This window comes from Mus musculus, chromosome 16, assembly GCF_000001635.26.
Source record: "Mus musculus strain C57BL/6J chromosome 16, GRCm38.p6 C57BL/6J".
NCBI classification, from domain to species: domain Eukaryota; kingdom Metazoa; phylum Chordata; class Mammalia; order Rodentia; family Muridae; genus Mus; species Mus musculus.
Genome location: NC_000082.6, coordinates 16718126 through 16744497, shown reverse-complemented (window position 1 = coordinate 16744497; position 26372 = coordinate 16718126). Strand labels below are relative to the sequence as shown.

The 26372-nt window shown below is 40.3% G+C and overlaps 2 long non-coding RNA genes across 3 annotated transcripts; one reads left to right on the top strand and one right to left on the bottom strand.

Annotated features, from left to right (window-relative positions):
* The first annotated feature begins 1660 nt into the window (after window positions 1-1660).
* On the top strand, window positions 1661-15754 carry Gm34340. 2 transcript variants are annotated; one of them, XR_001782010.1, is made up of 2 exons: window positions 1661-3339; window positions 13670-15754. It is a non-coding gene; the product is annotated as a predicted gene, 34340 (long non-coding RNA). The 2 variants fall into 2 exon arrangements; XR_384709.2 differs by lacking the exon at window positions 1661-3339 and adding an exon at window positions 12277-12420.
* Gm46570 lies at window positions 13367-26285 on the bottom strand. The gene is made up of 4 exons (XR_001782009.2): window positions 26222-26285; window positions 14864-14936; window positions 13887-14037; window positions 13367-13394 (listed from the first exon to the last, which is right to left on the bottom strand). It is a non-coding gene; the product is annotated as a predicted gene, 46570 (long non-coding RNA).
* Between the last annotated feature and the right edge of the window lie 87 nt (window positions 26286-26372).

Here is a 26372-nt window from a genome sequence, read left to right as displayed (position 1 = left end):
TGTACTGGCTGCTTCTGCCTTTGAAGTCACCATCCCTTTGTCCATGAGCAGCTGGTTAAGAAGTGGGGACACTCATTCTTCCAGTAGCCTTTTTGGCAGTGGTGAGCATATTAGTTCTGTTCCAATCTTGTCTCAGAATGAGGTAGGCTTTCTTGTTTGTTGATTCCTTGTGGCTTTTACTTCAACCTGGCAGGACTCTTTCTGGGTTTGTGCCGTACTACCGGGACAGCAGCTAACAGATCCACCTTCTGTGTTTGTCATTCTGCCTCTCACTAGGACTCTTGGTTTCAGTTGATGAACATTTTCATTGTAACCTCTAATAATTGGCTGGTGTTCCTTCTAATGAACCTCTCTAATTTCTGTAGTTTTCCATACTACCCCTCAAATGGTCTTTACTTTGAGTTGTGTCTCCCTATCATCCTCTTCCCTCACCCTCCTTGATAATTTTTAAATTATTATATTTCTTTTAGGGATTAAAGGGATCAAGTTATAGTATTACTTATAATTATTGCATTTACCAGTTTGTTCAAAACCTTTTCTACCAACAAGGCTCAGGGAACATCATGGAAGAGGAGTCAGAAAGAGTTTAAGAGCTGGAGAACTGGGAGGAATACATTGACATCACCTGGTTATTACACACAGGAACTCTAGCAGTTATGGATACCAGCACAAGACCTATACAAGAATAATAGGCCAATAAAAATCCCAGCATAGTTGAGATATCTGATCACCAGGTCCACTCTTTACTGAGCAGCTGTTGTCAGCTGGTAATTTCTGTGGGAGAGGGAGCCATTCTTTCTAAGGATGTATTCACAGGTGTGCTTCTCATGCTCTAATGAAAGGCCTCACACACATGCTCATATTGACTTAGTGGGTTATAATGAAAAGGCATGATGTTACATGAGCAGTTTTGCAGGGGGTGTATGGAAGATGTTGGGAGAGAGACATGGGGGTAGGTATGGTCATATTTCACTTCCTGCAATATGAAGTTCTCAAAAATTAATAATTAAAGCCAGTTGAGGTGGTGCAAATGTTTATAATTCCAGCACTCAGGAGGCAGAGGAAGGCAGATCTCTGAACTCTAGGACAGGACAGCCTTGATGGCAGAGTAAGTTCTAGGACACACACACACACACACACACACACACACACACACACACACCAATCCTGTCTTGAAATATCTCTGAAAAGTTAGAATTAAAGTAAAAATAATCTATGAATTTGAGAAGTGGTTTTGTGAGGCATATAGGAAGAGTTGGAATGTGAAAAGAGTTGATGTCTTTGTATCATTGTGTACATATGTGAAGTCCTCAAAAGTAAATAAAATTAATAATGAAGGGTTGGTTTAACTGATTTCATAAACTTCAATAAGCCATTTTCAAAAGGTTTAATGTGAAAGATGAAAAACTTCAAATCATCACTTCAGATATCATAACACAAAAGAATTGTCTTTAAGAAGTTTACATATAGGGCTAGAGAGATGGTTCGGCAATTATGAGCACTGGCTGTTCTTCAAGGGGTCCTGAGTTCAGTTCCCAGCATTGACATGGTGGCTCACAACCATCTATAAAGGGATCTGATGCCCTCTTCTGGAGTGCAGGTATACACACAGATAGAGCATTCATCAATCAATCAATCAAAAAAAAAAAAAAAAAACCCAAAACCAAAAAACCAAAAAACATAACTTGACATATTCCAGTGGCTAGAAAACACTGCAAAGGTATATTCATGACATATGTGATTTAAATGAAAACCCCTAAAGTCACAGGAGTCTCCCTGTTTTGTAGGGCCCAGTGTTTTCACTTTTTGTTAATTTCAGTGGATTTGGGAAAGGTATTTTCTCAGTGGATAATTTAAAATTCAATGTAAAATGTTATTGAGTTCCTTTCATTAATAACTGATGTATTTTCTATAGTAGATCTTCAGATAAATGTCATAGTGAGAACATTAAGGTCAATGGATTTGGCATAGATATTTATACAGTAGAGAAAGCTTCTAATTTTTCTGTGCTTACAATTTATAGTAACCTATTCTTGGTAAAATTTATACTGAGACAAAATCTCTCAACCTGTGAGTCATTCCTTTGGGGGTTCCATATTATTCTAATATGCATTCTGATGTCGGAGACACACAGTTAACCACTTCTTGTTCTTCAGAACCTACAGCAGTGTGCAGTGCCTGCACACCCCATGTGGCTTTGGGCTTGGCCTAAGTGTGCTTCTTCTATTGACAGTTCTTGGCAGAAACCATGACACAGAGACATGCAAAAGCTTTTCAAGCTTCACCCTGTAGTGGTAAATATTTAAAGTCTACTCTATGCTCCCAGTGGATGCGCACATGGTTCTGTACCCACCCAAGAGCCCTGGATTCATGAATGAAAGATACACACACACAACCTTTACCTTTATATTTTAATATGCCTTAACTAGCTCAATGGTTGGGCTGATCCTGAACCTCCACGTGGCTAACGCACTCCCCTCTGATATTCTCAAGTTATTACTTTCTAAAACCTGTACTTGATCTCTGCTACGCTGGGCCCAATCGGGGGAAGTGGTCCCAGGGGCCACTTTTCCTGATTCTTACATGGCTTGTTCTCTGTCGTCCACAGCTTTCATGTCTGTGTCCTCTTCCTTCCTTCTGCCCTGGCGATTCTCATTCTGCGTTTCCTCTCTGGGAATCTTCAAAGTTCTGCCTCTGTCCTCCTACCCAGCTATTGGCTGCTGACTTTTTATTGGCCAGTCAGAAAACCAACTGTTGGCAGGGACCAGCATTGGACATGTGAATTCCCATGTAAGCACAAATCAAATTCCCAACACACCCAGAAACAAACAACATAAAAAAACAAAACAAAAACAGTATCTAACTGAAACCATGCCAATATTTGCTCACAGCTGTGAAGACTTATTTAGGCCATGCTAGTATTAAGGAAAAAACAAAAAACAAAAAACAAAAAACCAGCAGAGGGCTGATTCCTTTCTTAAGATTCCTGGATCAAAAATCTCTCAATGGGGGAACTTTGCAGATAACTATCCACCTGTAAACAAAATGAGATGTGTTGAATTATCTGTCAGATCTTATTTGTCTCCAGTTCAGATCATCTTACAGACATAGATACAGTGTTCTTCCCCACTTCATTAGGAACCATAAAAGAAGAGTTCTGTGCGGAATGTTTGCTCTACAGAACTATTTAATATCCTCTGACCTTAATCCTAATCCTATAAGATCCAACTTTCCAGAAGAAGGGAGGAGGAAATTAGAAGGAAGAGGAGGATGAGGATGAGAAGAAGAAAGACAAAAGAAGAAGAAAAAAGAAGTAGAAGATGCAAGAACAATTTTAAAGTAAGCATTCTCTTTGTCCACCTTCTCAAATTTATATTCTGTAAGCAAGCGGGCACCATACCCACTCAGAGTGGATAATTTACCACGTATACCCATTTAGAGAATGCAGAATGTTCTTTTACCTTGGCCTATTTAGGTTTAGCAACTGAAAAGTAAAAACAAAAGCTTCAGTGCTAAAGATGGCGGGTGGTTAGAAATAAAAGCAGAGAGCCAGGAGGAAAAAATAGGGAAAATCAGTCTTGGTCATTACGACCCAGCAGAACCCTTCTCTCTGGACTCCCAGTTAAGCTGTTACTTTCTTTGTGGGGTTGCCAGGAAAGCCATGATGCTGAGGCAACTTCCTATTTCCTCCACTGCCTGGGTGTTGCAGTGCTGGAACCCCTGACCTAGTGTGTATTTCTTTCTAATGCTGAGCCTAACCCACAGCCTCACAGCTGAGCTCCTGTCATTTTTTTCCCCTGTTCCCATCAACCTACCCTCAGGTGCCTCCATTTAGCTATTCCCTTCTCAAGGGTCCAAGAGTCAGGTGTTAGGTGAGGTAGCTACCAGGTAAGGGAATAGCTGTCACTATGGATCTCTCCCAGGTGTGTTGAGAAGGGAATCTTTCTTTCTTCACTCTATTCCCCCACATATCTGTCATATTCTTGAGGTCCTGTTAACTACATCTCTGTGTTGATACCCAGCCCTATGCTTTCTAGCTGTTTCTTCTCAAAGAGTTTTCTAGGAAGAAGTGATTGTCTTTGGAAGCCTGCTTTTCCTATCCTTACCTACCCATGTTCCTATTAACCCGGCTTCAATTCCTTCCCTGGAAGAAATAGTTTCACTCTCAAAACTTCTCATGGACACTTAAGCCCCTTAGGTGGTCTTGAGATGTTAGAGGTGGGCTGGTCTTGAGAGGTCATAGCTGCTGGCAAGACCAAGTCATTCAGAAATCACTGCTTTCTTCCACACACTTGCACAGATAGTGATGCGATTGAGGACTATTACCCAAGAGCTACCTCGTGATTCTTCCTGCTCCTTGATCCCAAGGCCATAAGAGTAGTGAACTCACAACTCTTTACACTTCTTCCTCTATACAGTTGGAATCATTGTCTAGGAGAAATATTTCTACCAGCAAATGAATTTCACAATTTCATGCACAGTACCTACTTAGCATAGAAAAGGCTCAGAAATTAAACATTTTCAATTTCAGCAACCTGGTTTCAGCAATTACAATTTGATATTTTTTTTTCAGTTTTGCTAGGTTCTCCCAATGATATAAAACCTCAATGGTTAGACAAATAAATGTAGAATGCAAGTTAAAGATTTCAGCTATTATGTCTTCAGTATTTCTTCAGACCTTATATGTGGGTATCAGATAGAAGTCAATCTATATATAAACTGTGTGTGTATGTGTATCAATCATATATATGATATATGTGCATACAAAGTATAACACATATATGAAGTAATCCTAATACTTTTCTTCCTTAACAAAACCATGAAATTCAACACTAAATGATCATTAACATGCTACTACATTACAAGACCACCTCATTAATGAACACAGAAGACTATACCAAGTATAGTCTACATTAACCTGATAATTATTCACTGTAACCACTAAGAGGGATCAGGATGCAATTTTCTAGTCTTTATAACATGACATCCTTAACTTTGGAGAGAGCAGGATTACAATGATCTGGTCCATATATCAGAGGTGTCATTTAAGAGCAGAATCTCTGAGTTTTCAGTACCAGTCACCAAATAGCATGCCATGAGACTCATTGCCACTCTCACCTACTGTGGCAGTACACATGAGCACGGTTCTTCAAAGATAGGCTAATTGCCAGTACCACTAAAGAGTTACACAGCAATCTGTTCTTCCTTGCTTTAGCATTGTGGTAGGCTTCTGCTGCTGTGACTTATCCAACAACACAGTGTGTCAAACCACTCAACACACTCAACACTGCTGCCCAGTTGCTGCTTAGAAAATTCTTGAAGAGAAATATTTTCAGTCCTGTGGTGCTTTGCATGGTCATAGATAATCTGTAGGATATCACAAAGACACATCCAGAATCCAGGTCCTGGCTGTTAGTGAGGATCTTTCTTTCTTTCTTTCTTTCTTTCTTTCTTTCTTTCTTTCTTTCTTTCTTTCTTTCTTTCTAACTTCCTTCCTTCCTTTCTTTCTTTCTTTCTTTCTTTCTTTCTTTCTTTTTCTTTTTTTAAATCGGACATTTTTTGTTTACATTTCAAATGTTATCCCCTTTTCCAATTTTCCCTCTGCAAACACCCATCCCATCCCTCCTTACCCTGCTTCTATGAGGGTGATCCCCCACCCATCCACCCTAGTATTCCTTACACTGGGGCATTGAGACTTCACAGGACCAAGGGCCTCCCCTCCCAGTGATGCCAGATAAGGCCCCTTTAGCTCCTTCAGCCCTTTTCCTAACTCCTCCCCTGGGGTCCCAGTGCTCAGTTCGATGGTTGGCTGCCAGCATCCACATCTGTATTGGTCAGGATCTGGCAGAGCCTCTCAGGAAACAGCTGTGTCACAAATAAGGCCACTATGAACATAGTGGAACACATGCCCCTGTGGCATGTTGGGGCATCTTTTTTGGGTATATTCCCAAGAGTGGCACAGCTGGGTCTTCAGGTAGATATATTTCCAATTTTCCGAAGAACCTCCAGATTCATTTCCAGAGTGGTTGTACCAGTTTTCAATCCCACCAGCAATGGAGGAGTGTTCCTCTTTCTCCACATCCTCTCCAACATGTCTTGTCACCTGAGGTTTTGATCTCAGCCATTCTGATTGGTGTAAGGTGGAATCTCAGGGTCATTTTGATTTGCATTTCTCTGATCACTAAGTACTTTGAACAATTTTGAATTCTTGGTTTAGTTCTATATCCTAGTTTTTGATTCAGCGGTTTGGTTTTTTTCTTTTTTCTTTTTTTTTGGTGATTAACTTCTTGAGTTCTTTATGTATTTTTGATATTAGCCCTCTATCAGATATGGGGTTAGTGAAGAGTTTTCCAAATCTGTAGGTTGCCAATTTATCTTATTGACTATGTCTTTTGCCTTATAGAAGCTTTCCAGTTTCATGAGGTCCCATTTATCAATTCTTGATCTTAGAGCATGAGACACTGTAGTTCTGTTTAGGAAATTTCTTGTGACAATGAGTTCAAGGCTCTTTCCCACTTTTTCTTCTTAGACTCAGTGTATCCAGTTTTATGTTGTGGTCCTTGATCCACTTGGACTTGAGCTTTGTACAAGGTGACAATTATGGGCTTATTTTCTTTCTTCTACATACAGACAGCCAGTTAGACCAGCACCATTTATTGAAGATGCTTTTTTTTTCCATTGTATATTTTTGCCGTCTTTGTCAAAGATCAAGTGACCATAAGTGTGTGGTTTTATTTCTGGATCTTCAATTTTATTCCATTGATCAACATTTCTGTCTCTGTACCCATACCATGCAGTTTTTAATCTCTATTGCTCTGTAGTAAAGCTTGAGGTCAGGGATGGTGATTCCCCCAGTTGTTCTTTCATTGTTAAGAATTGTTTTCACTTTTCTGTTTTTTTTTTCCTTTCCAAATGAATTTGAGAATTGCTCTTTCCATGTCTTTGAAGAATTGTGTTGGGGTTTTGATGGGGATTGCATTGTATCTATAGATTGCCTTTGGCAGGATGGCCATTTTTACTATGTTAATTCTGCCAATCTATGAGCATGGGAGATCTCTCCATTTTTTGAGATCTTCTTTGATTTCTTTCTTGAGAGACTTGAAGTTATTGCCATACAGGTCTTTCACTTGTTTGGTTAGAGTTATCCCAAGATATTTTATATTATTTGTGACTATTGTGAAGGGCGTTGTTTCCCTAATTTTTTTCTCAGCCTGTTTATCCTTTGTATCAAGGAATGCTACTGATTTGAGTTAATTTTATATCTGGCCACTTTGCTGAAATTGTTTATCAGCTGGAGAATTTTGCTGGTAGAATTTTTGGGGTTGCTTATATACACTATCATCTCATCTGCAAATCATGGTACCTTCCTTTCTTCTTTACCAATTTGTATCCCCTTGATCTCTTTTTGTTGTCTTATTGTTCTAGGTAACACTTCGAATACTATATTGAATAGATATGGCGAGAGTGGGCATCCTTTTCTTGTCCCCAATTTCAGTGGGATTTCTTCAATCATATCTCCATTTAATTTGATATTGGCTGTTGGTTTGCAGTAAATTGCTTTTATTATGTTTAGGTATGGGCCTTGAATTCCTGATCTCTCTAATACTTTTAATATGAAGGGGTGTTGTATTTTGTCAAATGCTTTTTCTGCATCTAAGGAGAGGATCATGTGATTTTTTTCTTTGAGTTTGTTTATATATATATATATATATATATATATATATATATAGTGGATTATGTTAATGGATATTTGTGTATTAAACCAATCTTGCATCCCTGGGCTGAAGCCCACTTGATTGTGGTGAATGATGGTTTTGATGTGTTCTTGGATTCTGTTTGCAAGGATTTTATTGAGTATTTTTGCATTGATATTCATAAGTGAGATTGGTCTGAAGTTCTCTTTTTTGGTTGGGTCCTTGTGTGGTTTAGGCATCAGAGTAATTGTGGCTTCATAGAATGAGTTAGGTAGTATTCCTTCTGTTTCTATTTTATGGAATAGTTTGAAGTATTGGTATTGGTATCAGGTCTTTTTTGAAGGTCTGGTAGAATTCTGCACTAAATCCATCTGGTCCTGGGCTTATTTTTGGTTGGGAGGTTTTTAATGACATCTTCTATTTCCTTGGGTGACATGGGTCTGTTAAGATAGTTTATCTGCTCTTGATTTAATTTTGGTACCTGGTATCTGTCTAGAAACCCATCCATTTCATCTAGATTTTCCAGGTTTGTTGAGTATAGGCTTTTATAGTAGGATCTGATGATTTTCTGTATTTCCTCCATTTCTGTTTTTATGTCTCCCTTTTCATTTCTGATTTTATTATTTTGGATACTGCCTCTTGGCCCTTTAGTTAGTTTAAATAGGAGTTTATCTATCTTGTTTATTCTCTCAGAGAACCAGCTTTTGGTTTTGCTGATTCTTTGTATTGATTTCTTTGTTTTTTATTTGGGTGATTTTACTCTGAGTTTGACTATCTCCTGCCTTCTCCTCTTAGTTTAGTTTGATTCTTTTTGTCCTAGAGCTCTCAGGTGTTCTGTTGTTAGTCTAAGATCTCTCTAGTTTCTTTATCAGGGCACTTAGTGCTATGAACTTTCCTCTTAGCACTGCTTTCATTGTGTCCCATAAGTTTGGGTATGATGTATCAACATTTTCATTAAATTCCATGAAGTCTTTAATTTCTTCTTTCTTTCTTTCTTTCTTTCTTTCTTTCTTTCTTTCTTTCTTTCTTTCTTTCTTTCTTTCTTTCCTTCTTCCTTCCTTCCTTCCTTCCTTCCTTCCTTCCTTCCTTCCTTCCTTTCTTTCTTTCTTTCTTTCTTTCTTTCTTTCTTTCTTTCTTTCTTTCTTTCTTTCTTTCTCTCTTTCTTTCCTGACCAAGTTATTATTGAGTAGAGAGTTGTTCAGTTTCCATGTGTATGTGGGCTTTCTGTATTTTTTGCTGTAATTGAAGACCAGCCTTAGGCTATGATGATCTGATAAGATGCATGGTATTATTTCAGTCTTCTTTTATCTGTTGAGGGTTGTTTTGTCATCAATTGTATGGTCGATTTTGGAGAAGGTACCATGAGGTGCTGAGAAGAAGGTGTATTCTTTTCTTTTAGGGTGAAATGTTCTGTAGATGCCTGTTAAATCCATTTGGTTCATAACCTCTCTTAGTTTCACTGTGACTCCGTTTAGTTTTTGTTTCAATGAACTGTTCATTGGTGAAAGTAGGGTGTTGAAATCTCCCACTATTACTGTGTGGGGTTCAATGTATGTTTTGAGTTTTATTTAAGTTTCATTCATGAATTTGGGTGCTCTTGCATTTGGGGCATAGATCTTCAGAATTGAGACTTTCTCTTGGTAGATTTTCCCCTTGATGAATATGAAGTTCATTATGCTTGATAACTTTTGGTTGAAAGTCTATTTTATTGGATATTATGATGGCAACTGCTTGTTTCCTGGGACCATTTGCTTGGAAGACCTTTTCCCATTCTTTTACTCTGAGAGAGTTTCTGTCTTTGTAATTGAGGTGTGTTTCTTGTATGTGGCAAAATGCTGGATCTTGTTTGCGTATCCAGTCTGATAGCTTATGTCTTTTTATAGGTGAGTTGAGTCCATTAATATTGAGAGATATTAAAGAGAGATGATTGTTGGTTCCTGATATGTTTGTTTTTGTAGATGGCTTTATGCGCTTGTAGCTCTCTGCTTTTGACTTTGTTGTGAGTTGCTTAATATCTTGTCCTTTCTTTGGTGCAGGTATCTTCCTTGTGTTGGAGCTTTCCTTCCAGTATCCTCTGTAGGGCTGGCTTGGTAGATAGATACTGTTTGGATTTGGTTTTGTCCTGGAATATTTTACTTTCTCCATCTATGTTGATCGAGAGTTCTGCTGGGTATAGTAGCCTGGGATGGCATATGTGTTTTCTTAGAGGCTGTACAACCTCTGACCAGGCTCTTCTGGCTTTCATAGTCTCTGTTGAGAAGTCTGGTGTAATTCTGATAGGTCTATTTTTGTATGTTTCTTGGCCTTTTCCCTTGCAGCTTTTAATATTCTTTCTCTGCTCTGTGCATTTAGTGTTCTGATAATCATGTAACAAGAAGATTTTCTTTTCTGGTCCCATTTATTTGGTGTTCTATAGGCTTCTTGTACCTTTATGACCATCTCTTTCTTTAGGTTGGGGAAGTTTTCTTCTATGATTTTCTTGAAGACATTTTTAGGTCCTTTGAGCTGGGAATCTTCATTCTCTTCTATTTCGATTGTTCTTAGATTTGGTCGCTTTATTGTGTCCTGAATTTCCTGGATGCTTTGGGATAGTAGTTTTTTATGTTTTGAATTTTCTTTGACAGTTGTGTCAATCTCTTCTACTGTATCTTCTACACCTGAGATTCTCTCTTCTCTCTTGTATTCTGTTGGTAATACTTACATCTGTAATTCATGACCTCTTTCCTAGGTTTTCCATTTCCAGGTTTGCCTCCATTTGTCTTCCCTTTATTGTTTCTACTTCCACTTTTAAGTCTTGGATCACTTTATTCAATTCCTTCACCTGTTTATCTGTGTTTTCCTTTATTTCTTTCAGTGAGTTATTGATCTCCTCCTTAAAGGGCTCTATTATCTTCATGAGATAGGATTTTAGGACAGATTCCTGATTTTCAGGTGTGTTGGTAGTGTGGCTTGCCATGGTGGAAGAACTTGATTCTGATAATACCTATGTATTTTGGCTTCTGTCGCTTATGCTCTTGTGCTTGCCTTTCACAATCTGGATATCCCTGGTGTTTGTTGGTCTGGGTGACAGTATGGAGTCTGCCTCTTTTGTCCCTGGGTTGCTTCAGGTCTCCTGGTAGGCCTGTGGCCCTGGCTGTATCAGACCACCTGTGGTGCCTTCCAACTGGGGGCATCATCAGAACCCAGTCCTTGATTTCTCTGACTTCTTCAATCCTTCCCCCCACCACAGTCCTTGCCCCCTTCCACAAGATTCCCTGAGCTCTGCCTAATGTTTGGCTGTGGGTCTCTGCATCTGTTTCCATCAATTTTTGGGTAAAACCTCTCAGAAGACAGTTATGATGGGTTTCTGTCTAAAAGTATAAGAGAATATCATTAATAGTGTCAGCAGTATGCTCTCTCTCATGGCTTGAGTCTAAAGTTGGGCCAGTCAGTGGTTGGTCATCCCCTCAATTTCTGTTCCCTCTTTATCCTGGAACATCTTGTGGTAGATAAAATTGTGAGTCAAAAGGTTTGTAGTTGGGTTGGTGTCCCCATCCCTCCATTGGAAGATTTGCCTACAGGAGGTGACTGCTTCAGATCCTTATCCCCTATTGATCCTACTCTCAGCTAAAGTCACTCTCATATTCTGGGGAGTTTCCACTGTTATAGGTTTCTAGCTCATCTCAGAAATGCCCCATCAATTCCAGTTCTCTTTCCCACCATTCTCCCCAAACTTGATTCCTCCAGAATGAGCCACTGCTTGAGTGTTTTATCTTAGTACATTTCACCATCCTTTTTCTTCCCTTTCAACCCACTAGATAGGGGAGAGAAAAGGATAGAAGGGAAAGGGGCAATGTTATCATTAGAGTACTGATTAGACTTCCTGCTGATTTGGGGGGTCGAGTTCCTTGGAGTAAGTTTGATCTTTACCATTAGGATATCTAATATCTTTTTGTTGCCATTTATTCTCTGTTCACAATTACTTAACAACAACCAACAGTAACCAACCAACAACCCACCAATTGGGGCTCTAACATTTATATACCCGTTGAAGAATTCCCAGAATCCCAAACATCACACACTCATGGAAACTGTCTGCAGCTGGTAAAATCATGCCCCTGATAGCGCATTTGGCAAATCATAGCTGCTGTGGGTAAGCTGAAGCAAGCTCATATCCTACACCTGGAATTGAAGTGAAATTAATATTTTTCACTATAGACAGATGTAAGATAGGATCTCAGTTATGTTGATTTGCAATTTTTGATGACTAAGGATGCTTAACATTTCTTTGTGCTTCCCAGCCATTAGAGAACCCTCTGTCAAGAGTTCTCTGTTTACCTCTGTACCCCAATTTTAATTGGGTTATTTGGTTTGTTGATGCTACTTTCCTGAGTTCTTATTTTCGATATCAGACCCCTGTCAGATGTAGTGTATGTGAAAATCTTTTCACATTCTGTAGACTGCTGTTTTGTCATAATGACATTGTTCTATGCCTCACAAAAGCTTTTCAGCTTCATGAAGTCCCATTTATTAGTTGCTGATCTTAGTGCCTGAGCTGTTGGTGTTTTGTTCAGGAAGTTTTCTTCTGTGCCAATGATTTTAGTGGAATTGCTTTATGTTTCTCTTTAGTTTGTTTGATGTTGGCTATTGCCTTGCTTTTATTCTGTTTTGGTATATGCTGTGCCTCTGCAAGTCTCTGCAAGACTTTTATATGAAGGAGATCCTCCTCAGCCTTCTCAACATAAAGGTGGTACTTGGGACAGAGGTCCATAACATGGGGAGGATATGGAAGAGGGGCAACTAGATAAGCCCTGGGAACTCACACACCCTGATAATGGGCCCATATCTTACCATACTTGCCAATACATGAAGGGTACTTCAGGCCACAAATTAGGAATGGGAGAAAACACAGGTTACAAGTAGATGTGGATAAATGCTGGGGTATATCTGTTCCCTATTCCATACTAAGTTCACCCAAGGGACAGTGCTGAAGAGCTTTGTATCTATCTGAGTGATCAAGAGGATGAGGCCATGCTCCCAACAGCTTAGTGAAAGACCTCCAAAGGGAGACCCTCACTCGAGTCTCGGGATAATAGAGGACCCCCAAGAACTCACAAGGGACCAAACTTGATGCAAACCACATGAGGCTTTATTCAGGGAAAGCCAGAGCTCTGGGGATGACCTGTATCCCACACAGGGGTAGAGGAGTCGACCCCAAGGGGAAAGAGGTCCCAGTTTTTATAGGTCCTCAAGGGGGAAAGGAGAAGGAGGGAGTAGGGGATTTCCAGATCTAAACGTCTATTCTAAAATGATTTTCTCAAGAAATGGCTATGGGAGGTGTCTTAGTCAGGGTTTCTATTCCTGCACAAACATCATGACCAAGAAGCAAGTTGGGGAGGAAAGGGTTTATTTGGCTTACACTGCCATACTGCTGTTCATCACCATAGGAAGTCAGGACTGGAACTCAAGCAGGTCAGAAAGCAGGAGCTGATGCAGAAGCCATGGAGGAATGTTCTTTACTGGCTTGCTTCTCCTGGCTTGCTCAGCCTGCTCTCTTATAGAACCCAAGACTACCAGCCCAGAGATGGTCCCACCCACAAGGGACCTTTCCCCCTTGATCACTAATTGAGGAAATGCCTTACAGTTGGATCTCCTGGAGGCATTTCCTCAACTGAAGCTCCTTTCTCTGTGATATCTCCAGCTGTGACACAAAACTAGCCACTACAGGAGGGAAACAAGGAAAGAGTCTAATGAAGGTGCAGTAACTCCAGATTAGCCCTGACTGTGGTTACTGGGGAGATTTTCTGACTATCCCAGCAACCAATATCACAAACACGTGGCAGTGAGGTGCAGCAGTGGGCAAACACCTGGATTCAAGGAACGGTCAGAACATTGGCAGACACACGGGTTCAAGGAGCGGCCAGAGCATTGTGCACCTCTATTTTTCTAAATCAGTGAAGCTACTTCTACTAACAAATCTATTTTTCCAATTTCAGGGCTTCTGTGACCTTTTCCATTCTGTCAGGATCTTTCATTAGCATGCTGCTGCATCTTTGCCCCTGATCCAGCAGTACAATTCCAAAGGAGAAGCCAACAAAGCTGTCTGGAAAGTAGATAGGTCTGCAGACTTTGAGGCATTCTGAGTCCAGCTGACCTTAGGTTCTCTGCCCCTGTCCCATCCTTGCCACTGTAGTCTGGGATTACCCAGCCAACCTTTAATCTTGGGCCTCTGATGTGGACAGAGATAAGGAAACTCAGTCCTGAAGATCACTTGCCAGCAGCTGCCTAACAATATGGGTTTCAGCATCTAGAAGACAGCCTGAGGAGGGGAGCCACGTTCAGATTCAGCAAGTTCATCAGGATCCTGGAAAACAAATGCCAAGCTTGATGAACCCTGTGAGCCTCAGGGCAGACCTTCTTCAGGAGTTGGGCCACCTGGGAACTGTTCTGAAAATCCAGAGATGCGAGGTTTTTTTCAGAGTTGTGAATTCTTGATCCTCTCACCTTGGCACCTGAACATCCCCACAGCCTGAAAAGGGTGAACAATAGGCTCAGCCCAACAAGAGCCTCCACAGCACCTACTACTGACTACCTGCTTCCCTATAGGGTCCCTGCAGGTCCCAAGCCAGCACAGCACAGAGAACAAGAGTCTAAAGAGGTCTTTACACAATTGTTTGACTTGTTCTCAGCATCTAGTGTATTAGGCATGAGGATTGTATGTGGAAAACTGTCTGCTGCTTGGAATCAGATCCCTGATAGACTGATTGCTTAGGAAGCAGCCCCCCAAAAGTGCCTGGAATATACTGGATATCAGTAAATGCCTGTTGGATGATAAGTGTTCATGATTGTATATAATCATCGGTTATACCGAAGGTCCCTAAACAGCTCTTTCTTTTATGCTCACATACACTCTGCCAACCCCTGCAATGCATTAATTTAGACATAAAGTGGCACTGAGGAAGATATCACTGCATACATTCCTTCATGGCCAATGGCTCCTGCCCCTGAATCAGTTGGCTTTTGTTTGTGCAGATGCCTTTTCCTGGTGGTAGAAATGCTTTTCCCCCACTAGGCAGGGGCATGGCTTGATGAAGTGCAACTGGATCATCTGTTTTCAAGTAGTGTGTCTGGATTGTGGAGTCTATTTCTGAAGATAGGTGGACACACAAAATGACCAAAAATGAACTCACCAAGTCAGCTTGGCCTGTGTGATGAGTATGGCAAATGTTTCACTGGCTATCATGCCACCAGGGTCACTGCCATCTGGAAACAGTGGAGAACAAAGGATATTTCAGATCTGTATAGGGGCACTGTTACAGAAGTTTTGTTTCAAGCTTTGTTTGGGCAGGTAGTTCTGAATGGCCTAAGAGAACAGATTGATCAAGGCATGGGAAACAAGCCCTGAGTTCTGAAGATGATGGACTACAACCTATAGGATGAAATGAACCCTTTCCCCCCTAAGCTGATTTTGGTCAAAAATCCTAATTGATGTGTACCCACATGTCAGCTCTTGACCTGTAGCCTAAGAAATGGCAAAAATTTCATTGTCTATTTCTTTCTCACTCACATCAGCTTAAATACCAAAGCTATGATATCTTCCTTTAGAAATCATTTCTATATCTGCTACATCTGCATCATGCTTGCCTATGTGCACTTTAGGGACAAGGCCCTCTCAAGTTTTCTTTGGTTTTGTGTCCACATGTTCCTCAGCTTTTCTGAGTCTTTCTTTGTCTCCTGGTTTTCTGAGGATGATCTTTCCAGATTGCTGGACACCTAAGCAGGGGGCATCTGATCTGAGATACATTCACTGGCATCTGTTGTTTTATTGACCTATAAATATTTTCCACTGGGCTTGGCAGCGTGATCCCTTGGGGTCTCCTTTTCACTTACCCTTCCCAGAAAATGTCTGTTTTTTGTTCCCACCAATCAAAACCCTGTGACCTTGTGATCCTAAGTTATAGAGCTTTTCTTTACCTTCTTCCTACACTACTCATGTTAGCACAGTCTAGAAGCCAATCTCCAGGTTCCAATGTCATATGATAACATGGGTGTTTCTTTATAAAGTTGATTTCATTTCAGGAGCAGATGACTATTGATTTGTGCATCACTGGCAAAGTTGCCTGGTTATATATTCTGCTACTCTGGCCTCTAGCATCACTAAATTAATTGAGTCCTACTGCTGCGGACTGGCCTCAGTCAGTCTCCCTCAATCCGCAAAAGAAATTTTGGGGTTCCAGTTACAGACAAGCAAGGAGTCAGCATGGAGGGTGACAAAAAGACATGGACACAGAGAGAGTGTGTATCTGAATGTAATTTGTCTCAAAGAGCACCAGTGACTTACACAAAACAGAGGAATTCATTCAAAAAGCTAGCAGGAACCAATTGGGATAAAAATCAATGTTAACAACTGGGATCAAAAGCAGCCCCACCCAAGGTCAGCTTAATCTTGAAGCCAGGGGCAGGGGCTTCACGCCCTTGCCATAGTTCCAATTCTAGTCTATTGTATAGTCCACTTTCCCCCTAGGCCATTGTAAATTCCTGTGTATGGGTATAACTCAGCTTTCTATAATCCTAAGTATTTACTCTAGTTCCTTCTTAGACCACAACCTTCCTTCTTCCTAGGTCATTGTAAATTCTTGCATATGGGAATAAATCAGCTATTCTAAGTGATTGTGTGTGGGGACTTTCCACTAATAAGTAATGTAGTCTGCCATACATAACTATAATGAAGATTCTAAGTATACATAACTATAATGAAGATTCTAAGTATACTTTGCTAAGCTTGCTAAGCTTGCCCTGAGATTTCTAACTCTATGTAGTAGATAGTAATGCCCAATTTCTTTTACTATCTCTCTTACAATACTAGAGGCAATTCTGAATGTCACTGAATAGGCAACATTCTTACTGAATTCCAAGCCCAGGGTCAGCTCAAGGACTACCTAGGGCATTGGTGAAGGCCAGGAAGCAAAGTTTGATTTTGCTTAGGTATTTGGCCAGTCATTGCTTGGAGACAATACAAAACAAAACAATACTGAGGAAAAGCAGACAGATCCATTCTCAAGGACAAGTTTGGAACATTTGTCATATGGGATGTCAGGGTTCCAGGAGACTAAGTTTCTGTGAATTTTTCACCTCAGGACTGCGTCCAGGTTTCTGGGCCTGTCACACTGGTCACTACTGGAGTGGATGTAACATCCACCCTGACTCAGAGCTGACCAAGCCACTTCAGTGCATCAGCAGTGCAAGTTGTCTCACAGCACAGCAGGGGAACTCATCTTGATGACCAGAAGGGAGATTTCCACTCCTAATTGTGTGCTGTGCTGGCCAGCTCCACTGTCCTGAAATTCTCAGTTTGTGTGCCAGGCTCCTGATAACTGACTAATTTGTTGAGAGTTTGGGCATGCTCAAAATAATGTCTGTGATAAGAAAGAGGGCTTAGAAGATGTTTAGTGAAGTGTTCCTAGATTACATCTCAGGAACACGAAGCTAAGAGATTAATTGACTGGTATTACTACTGAAACCACATGCAGAAAGAAATATTGCCCAGAATCTTAGGAGTGTTCATATACTTACACAGTAAAAAGTTAAGAAACAAAGTAAGTGCTTTTGTGAAATTACAAAATGGATGTAGCAGTAACTGGGACCTAGACAGAGGAAGGCGAGGATTAAAACTGACAGCCCTGGTCTGCCAGGACAGACACTGCTGTAAGCAGTTCTCTGCATTTACAGGCTTGCAAAAACAATCTGACTTTTCTGGGTCATCAAGAAAAATTAATTTGTGACAGGGTGTTGGATTCTGACACTGCAACATGGTTGGAGAAAGTTCACAAACAGTGAACAATTGGGTAGCCCCTTGGGCATACTAGAGGCATGCCATGCCAGAACTTCCTCTAAGACAAAGTTGCCTTGTCAAAGAGTAGCTAGAGATGTACATGCCAAAGCTTTGTGCTGGAACAGCTTCAGAAAGCACATGCCATGGTTAGAGTACACATAATTAGAAGACCCTGATTGAAAAGGAAGTGGCCCAATGTTTCAATTCACTTGTGCTTGGAGGTCAGAGGTTTCTTTCAAAAAGAAGTGATGAGTCAGGATGGAAATCAAGTGAGCTGTGTTTCCCAAACTACAATTCTTTCTGATTTCCTGGAGGTCTGCTGGCAGGTAAACCCATCCTTCCCCCAGGACCTTACTGGCCAACTTCCCTAAAAGCACAACCAACAGTGATACACTGTATCCCAAACCTTGTGCTGCATTTCCCACCCAACAACTCTGCTTGCTTGCTTGAAGGCCTGCTGGCACCTGAAACAACCAGGTAAGACTCTGCCCCAAGCCTTTACTTGCCATCTCCTTAAAATACACCCAATAGCTTCAAACTGTACCTCACACTCTGAACACCATTTTCTAGCTCTGCCTTTATTTCTGAAGGTCTGCTATTGCCAGGGACCCCAGACCACACTAGTACTACTGACCCCAGAGGGAATGTTAGTACCCCAAATCCTAGAGGCCATGAAGGGCTCAAAAACACCATGGAGATACCCTACTAGACCTGAAGACTAGCTAGTCACCAGAAACCCAGGCACTCAGACCAGAAGATGGAGAGAAAACTGAAAGCAAGGGAAAAAACAACCTCCAGAAAAAAACAAAAACAAAAACAAAAACCACCTGTCCAACCAAGATATACTCAAAGTTAGCATGGAAACGTATAACAACAAGTATAACAACAACAACAACAACAACAACAACAACAACAACAACACATGGATGGCTAAAGGCCAGCAAAAAACACAAAAAATAATATCCAGAGTAGTTTGATGTCACCAGAACTCAGCTATATCACAACATTCCCTAGATATACTAACACAGATAAACACCAATAAAAGGATCTTAAATCAAAACTTATAAAGATTATAGAGGCCTCTAAAGAGGAAATGAATAACTCCAAAATAGAAATACAGGAAAATAAAACCAAATATGTGAAGGAAATGAAAAGAGAGAAGCAACAGAAAACAATAGCAAAAACAAACCCCAACAAACTGGGAACCCTAGAGATGAAAACCTAAGTAAGAGAACAGGAACTACAGGCTCAAGTGAGACTAACAGAATACAAGAGAGGGGAGAGAGAAGGTCAGGTATAGAATTTATATATATCCAGAAGATGCCCCAACTGGTAAGAAGGACACATGCTCCACTATGTTCATAGCAGCCTTATTTATAATAGCCAGAAGCTGGAAAGAACCCAGATGCCCCCCAACAGAGGAATGGATACAGAAAATGTGGTACATCTACACAATGGAGTACTACTTAGCTATTAAAAAGAATGAATTTATGAAATTCCTAGCCAAATGGATGGAGCTGGAGGGCATCATCCTGAGTGAGGTAACACATTCACAAAGGAACTCACACAATATGTACTCACTGATAAGTGGATATTAGCCCCAAACCTAGGATTCCCAAGATATAAGATACAATTTGCTAAACACATGAAACTCAAGAAGAATGAAGACTGAAGTGTGGACACTATGCCCCTCCTTAGAATTGGGAACAAAACACCCATGGAAGGAGTTACAGAGACAAAGTTTGGAGCTGAGATGAAAGGATGGACCATGTAGAGACTGCCATATCCAGGGATCCACCCCATAATCAGCATCCAAACGCTGACACCATTGCATACCCTAGCAAGATTTTATCGAAAGGACCCAGATGTAGCTGTCTCTTGTGAGGCTATGCCAGGGCCTAGCAAACACAGAAGTGGATGCTCACAGTCAGCTAATGGATGGATCACAGGGCTCCCAATGGAGGAGCTAGAGAAAGAACCCAAGGAGCTAAAGGGATCTGCAACCCTATAGGTGGAACAACATTATGAACTAACCAGTACCCCGGAGCTCTTGACTCTAGCTGCATATGTATCAAAAGATGGCCTAGTCGGCCATCACTGGAAAGAGAGGCCCATTGGACACGCAAACTTTATATGCCCCAGTACAGGGGAACGCCAGGGCCAAAAAGGGGGAGTGGGTGGGTAGGGGAGTGGGGGTGGGTGGGTATGGGGGACTTTTGGTATAGCATTGGAAATGTAAATGAGCTAAATACCTAATAAAAAATGGAAAAAAATAAAACAAACAAACAAACAAACAAAAAAAAAAAAAGAAATCAATACACTGGCCAAAGAAAATGTTAAATCTAAAAAGTTTCTGACATAAAACATCAAGGAAATCTGACACCATGAAAAGACCAAACCAAAGAACAATAGAAAATTCTCTGCTCAAAGTTCTAGAAAATATTTTCAACAAAATCTTAGAAGAAAATTTCCATGATCGATACCTATAAACATACAAGAAGCTTACAGAACACCAAATAAGTTGGACCAGAAAAGAAAGTCCTTCCACCACACTAAATGTATGGAACAAAGAAGAATAAAAGCTTCAGGGCAAAAGGCCAAGTAACATATGACAGACACATCAGAATTACACCAGACTTTTCAACGCTTAAAGTCAGAAAGACCTGAGCAGATATCTTGCCATCTCCACAGGACCACAGATGCCAGTCCAGACTACTCTACTCAGTAAAACTTTCAATCACTGTAGAGAGACAAGACATTCCTTGAAAAAACCCAAATTTAAAATATATTTATCCACAAATCTAACCTTATAGAAGATACTATATGGAAAATTCCAACCAAAGTAGATTAACTTCACATACAAAACACAGAAAATAAATAATTCCATACCAGCAAAACCAAATGAACAGAAGCATACATGCATGTGCACACACACACACACACACACACACACACACCACCCCCACCCCACCCCCACCACCACTACCCTAAACATCAAAATAACAGGAAACAATAGTCACTGGTCTTTAATATCTCATGCCAATGGACTCGATCCTCCAATTAAAAGATACAGGTTAAAGGTAAGGTGATACCCAGAGGGGATTCCCAACCTCTCAGAAGATAAGGGTATGGGGAAAGACTATTTGAAGGGGATTAGGACAGCATCTATTGGGATGTAAAGTGAATAAATAATAAATTAATTAGTGGAAAACACAGGCTAACAGAATGGATACAAAATCAGGTTAATCATTCTACTGCATGCAACAAACACACCTCAGTATCAAAGACAGGCATTACCTCAGAGTAAAGGGCTAAAAAGATTTTCAAGCAAATGGAGGCAAGAATCGAATTTGGGTACCTATTCTTATATCTAATAAAATAAATTTTCAACCAAAATTAATCAAAGAGAAGGACACTTCATACTCATCAAAAGAAAAATCCACTAAGATGATGTCTCAATTCTGAATATATATGCCCCAAATGCAAGGACACCCACATTTGTAAAAGAAATACTACTAAAGATTAAATCACACATTAAACTTTGTACATTAACAGTGGAAGACTTAAACACTCCTCTGTCACCAATGAACAGGTCATCTGGACAGAAACTAACAGAAAAATAAGGAAGGTTATGAAACAAAAAGACCTAACAGATACCCACAGAACATTTTACCCAAACATAAAAGAATATATCTTCTTTTCAGCACATCAGGAAATCTCTAAATTTGACCATATGCTTAGGTACAAAGCAAATACCAACAGATACAAGAAAATTAAAATAACCCCTGTATCTTATGATACTAGTAAGTATTAAAGCTGGACTTCAAGAACAACAGAAACAACAGGAAGCTTAGAAACTCATGAAAACTGAATAATTCCTTACCCAATGACCACTGGGTCAAGGAAGAAATAAAGAAATTAAAGCATGTCTAGAACTCAAGGCAAATGAGTGCACAACATGCCCAAACTTATAGGATACAACGAAAGCAGTGCTAAGAGGAAAGTTCATAGCACTAAGTGCCTTCATAAAGAACTAGGTGAGATCTTAAATTTTTTTGTTTTGTTTTTTTGAGAAGGGGTTTCTCTGTATAGCCCTGGCTGTCCTGGAACTCACTCTGCAGACCAGGCTGGCCTCAAACTCAGAAATCTGCCTGCCTCTGCCTCCCAAGTGCTGGGATTAAAGGCATGTGCCACCACTCCCGGCTTTAGGTGAGATCTCATATTGCCAGATTAAAGTTATAACTGAAAGCTCTAGAACAAAAAGAAGCAAACACACCCAAGAAGAGTAGACAGAAGGAAATAATCAAATTCAGGGCTGAAAAATAAATTAGAAACAAACAGAAAAATACAAAATAGCAACAGAATCTAAAGTTGGTTCTTTGAGGAAAAACAATGCAGATAAACTCTTAGCTAGAGAGAATATCCAAGTTAGAAAATCAGAAATGAAAAGAGGGACATATTAACAGACACCTAGGAAATACAACAAGTTGTTAGGTCTTTCTTCAAAAACCTGTACTTCATAAAATTAAAACATCTAAATGAAATGGATGGTTTTCTTAATAGATGCCACTTACCAAAGTTAAATCAGCTTCAGGTCGACAATTTAAGTAGACTTATACTCCTATGAATTAGAAGTAGTCATTAAATGTCTCCCCACCAAAAATAAGCCCAGGGCAAGATTGTTTTAAAGCTGAATTCTATCAGATTTTAAAGAAAAACTAATACTAATCCTCCTCAAACTATTCCACAAAATAGAATCAGAAGGAATTCTGTCAAATTCATTCTCCAAGGCAACAGTCTCAGAGATGATACCTAAGTCCCACGAAAGACTCAACAATGTAAGAAAAATTTTAGATCAATTTCCCTTATGATCTCAAAATACCAATCAAATCAAATAACACATCAAAATCATCATCCACCTGATCAAGTAGGCTTCATCCAGGGATTCAGGCCTGGTTCAACATAGGGGAAAAAAACATCAATGTAATCCACCAGATAAAAAGTTGAAAGAAGTGCCAGGTGCACTGGCATACACCTTTAATCACAGCACTTGGGAGGCAGAGGCAGGCAGATTTCTGAGTTCGAGGCCAGCCTGGTCTACAGAGTGAGTTCCAGGACAGCCAGGGCTGCAGAGAAACCCTGTCTTGAAAAACCAAAAAAAAAAAAAAAAAAAAGTTGAAAGAAAAATAACCCACATGATCATCTCATTAGATTCTAACACCCCTTCATGGTAAAAGTCTTGGAGAGATCAGGGACACAAGGCAGAAACCTAAACACAATAAAGGCAATATACAGCAAGGCCATAGCCAAATCAAATGAAATGGGGAGAAACTTAAGGCTATTCCTCTAAAATCTAGGACAAGTCAAGCCTTCCCATTGATGCCACATCTATTCAATATATTACTTGAAGATTTAGACAGAGTAATAAGAAAACTTGAGATAAAGGGGATACAAACTGGAAAGGAGGAAGTCAAAGTATAGCTATTCATAGATAATATGGTAGTACAGATGAGTGAGCCCAAAGTTTCTGCCAGGGAACTCCAACAGGTGATAAATGTCTCTAACAATGTGGCTGGATATAAAATTAACTTAAAAAAATCAGTAGCCCTGCTTTATACAAATGATAAAATGATAAATGGATTGAAAAAGATATCAGGGAAACAACACACTAAATAGCCACAAATAATATAAAATATCTTGATGTAACTCTAACCAAGCAAGCAAAAGATCTGTATGACCAGAACTTCAAGTCTTTGAAGAAAGACATTGAAGAAGATATCAGAAGATGGAGATATCTCCCATGGTCAAGGATCAGTAGGATTAATATAGTAAAAATGGCCATTTTACCAAAAAGAATCTACAGATTCAATGCAAATCCCATAAAAAAACAACACACTTCTTTACAGACCTTGAAAAAGCAACTCTTAACTTCATATGGACAAACAAAACCCCAGGATACCCAAAACAATCCTGTAAATAAGAAACCTTCTGGAGGTATCACCACCCCTGATATCACACTGTACTATAGAGCAATAGTAATAAAAACCACACGGTATTGGCGTAAGACAGGCACTTACTCTTTCTTCAAAGGAAAATGGGGCAGTTCTCTAATAAGTAAAAATGAGAGGAAGTTATTTAAAGTTGCTAAATCCTGTGGGGAACGTGAAACATGATTGACATCATACTGGGCATCCTGACTTCAGACAGATTGGGGGCTGCAGATAGAACAGCGGTCGGTGTTAGGTTACAGAGCCTTTGTCTCTCCCTGTCTCAGAATTCGGTATGAGCCCTGTCTCTGAGACACAGAATTGATAAGAATCCAGCCTTCCTGTGTTCTTGCATCCCTTCCATTCCTCTGCCAGCAGCAGAATAAACTCATAGGCCTACCTAGTGCCCCTCCCTTTGTGTGTGTAGGCCAGTTCTCCTGGTGTGGAGCATCTTTAGTGTGAAATCCAGACACTCCCCTGGTAAAAGGAATTGATAGTTGTTCTGACTTTATACATCTCAGCACAAGAGAGGAAAGATCATATGAACAATTCCACATAGTTTACATAACACCAAAAGGAACATGCCATAGCCTGGCCCAAAAATTCTCTCAACGACAGGAATCTTGTAGACAAACTTTCAGAGTTATTTCCAGAATCATTTGGCATGAGCAGAAAAAAATGTAGAAAATTCAGTTTTGGATGTACTACTGCCCAGAGCAACTGGCCTCCAATTCTGTGCCCCTTTGAAAGACTATTTGTCAAACATAGAGAGTATCGGGCAGATGTCTGTCAAGGGTCAGCTGAGCTGAGTGCAAGGTGCTCACAGGCAGTTATACCCTCCTAAAGAGAGGGTATTTCCTAAGTACACAAACAACACTTGTGTCAGAATTTACTGAGTGACAGGTTCGCAAGGTGTAGAAGTTTCAAAGGCAGGAATTTGTCAGTTTCCCACTCTCTTTGGTAACTTCTGCTGAATAGCAGTGATCAATCATATATGCAAGGTAAGTCTATCGGTCTCTCTATTTTTCAATGTCTTCTGTCCTCCCTCCCTCTTACTTCTGCTCTCTTTTTCTCCCTTTACCCTCTCTTCCTTTCTTCATTTCTTCCTTCCTTCTTTCCCTTCTTCCTCCCTCCTTCCCCCTCTCTCTTTCTCTCTCTCTTTCTCTCTCTCTCTTTCTTTCTTTCTTTCTTTCTTTCTTTCTTTCTTTCTTTCTTTCTTTCTTTCTTTCTTTCTTTCTTTCTTTCCTTTTCACCTACCTGCCATTCTGTCTGCTTGATTCCTTGATTGCTAGCTATCCACAGGTTACACAGTGAAGTTAAAGGGTTCAGAGATCTCAGAAAAAGTAGGTGAGTAGAAACAGAAACAGAGCCTGCAGTGATGAGAGAAGAATGGAAGTGAAGATGTAGAGGAATTGACAAAGCAGCTTGGATGTGAGATCAGAGCTACAGTCTTGAGTCCAGCTGCAATGGCAAGAGGCAATACAAGGTTCAGATGAAGGATTAGGCAGACAGAGATCAGGTTCAATGAGGAGAAAATACAGGCAGATGGCATGGACTAAACCAAGTTGAAGCTCTAGGAAGTGTCAGGATTTTTCCATCTGTCCATCTTCAAAACATACACTTGAGGACAAGCTTTGCAGGAAATCTCCTAGATAATACTCTTATGATGTCCTGCAATTTGAGAGTTTTGTCTCCATGGACAGCAGAGAAGCAGATCAGGTCCAGTGCTTTGAGGAAATCCATGTAGCAGAATAAATAGAATGTAAGACAAATGAATAAAATACTGAGTTTAGTCCTTCTGGCGAACATGCAGAAGGACAGAATCAGAGTTTTGGACAGAAAAAGAAGCCATCCTTCCATCCTTTATCTTGTGGCAGGTTGGTTTTCACCTCAGTATTTTCAATAACATGAATTCAATATGTGAAGTTTTGTGATGATGCAAACCCATACATTTTTCTGAAGGGCAAGGATGTCATGGCTCCATGTTCCATGGACCTAGAAATAAAACTTTTTGCGTATTGTACTCCATAATGGCAAGGCTTTTCTCAGTAATACTCCAACTACCAATTCCTGTCTTAAGATATCTAGGAATTACATGAGAAATCAGACAAGGATTCTATGAGACAGTTGTGATGAAGCTTCTTCCTTGGTGGCCTTAGGGGCTCCTCACATCGTGCTCTGGGATACAGTGGACACAGAACAACTCACAGCAACTCAGTATCAATGAGGGAACACATCTTTTAAATCCATTAGTCTATGTTCAAAGCAAAAGGCATTGAACACTCTGAGTCCAGAGATATTAAGTCTGTAAAAGCCTAGGTAATACAGAATTTTAGGGCCCAAATCTCAAGACCATTAACAAACCCTACATAAATTCCTAACTAGATAAAGCCAGTGTCCATATTCCAGAGAACCACATATTCCTCAAGGTGTCATTTTCTGTTATTATTGATGATTGCTGTTAAGAGTAAAAGATCTTTGTCATGGGTTGGATGTGATATGTCCTGTGCTGTCTCATGTGTTTAGACATTCAGTCCCCTTAGGCAGCCCTGTTTGAGTAGTTAGGGGAACCTTGGATGTGTGGCCTGCTGGGAGGCAGTGGGTCCTTAGGAGACCTGAGAGATTGATAATGCACTGAAACCAGTTGCCTCACACTCTGCTGCCAGTGCCAGCAGCTGAGCCCTCCATCATGCTGTGCCTGAACCTCTGAAAGCCTGAGTCAAACCAACCTCTGCCTCTCAGAAGCTGCTTAAAGTCATGGATTTGAGAGGAGCCATGAAAAGCCCTTGAGAGTGGAAATGGATTTTGGCTAGCTGTGATTGGGCCTTAGCTCCCATGACCTCACAAATAGCCATTATGAGAAGTGATAGTTGCTCACCT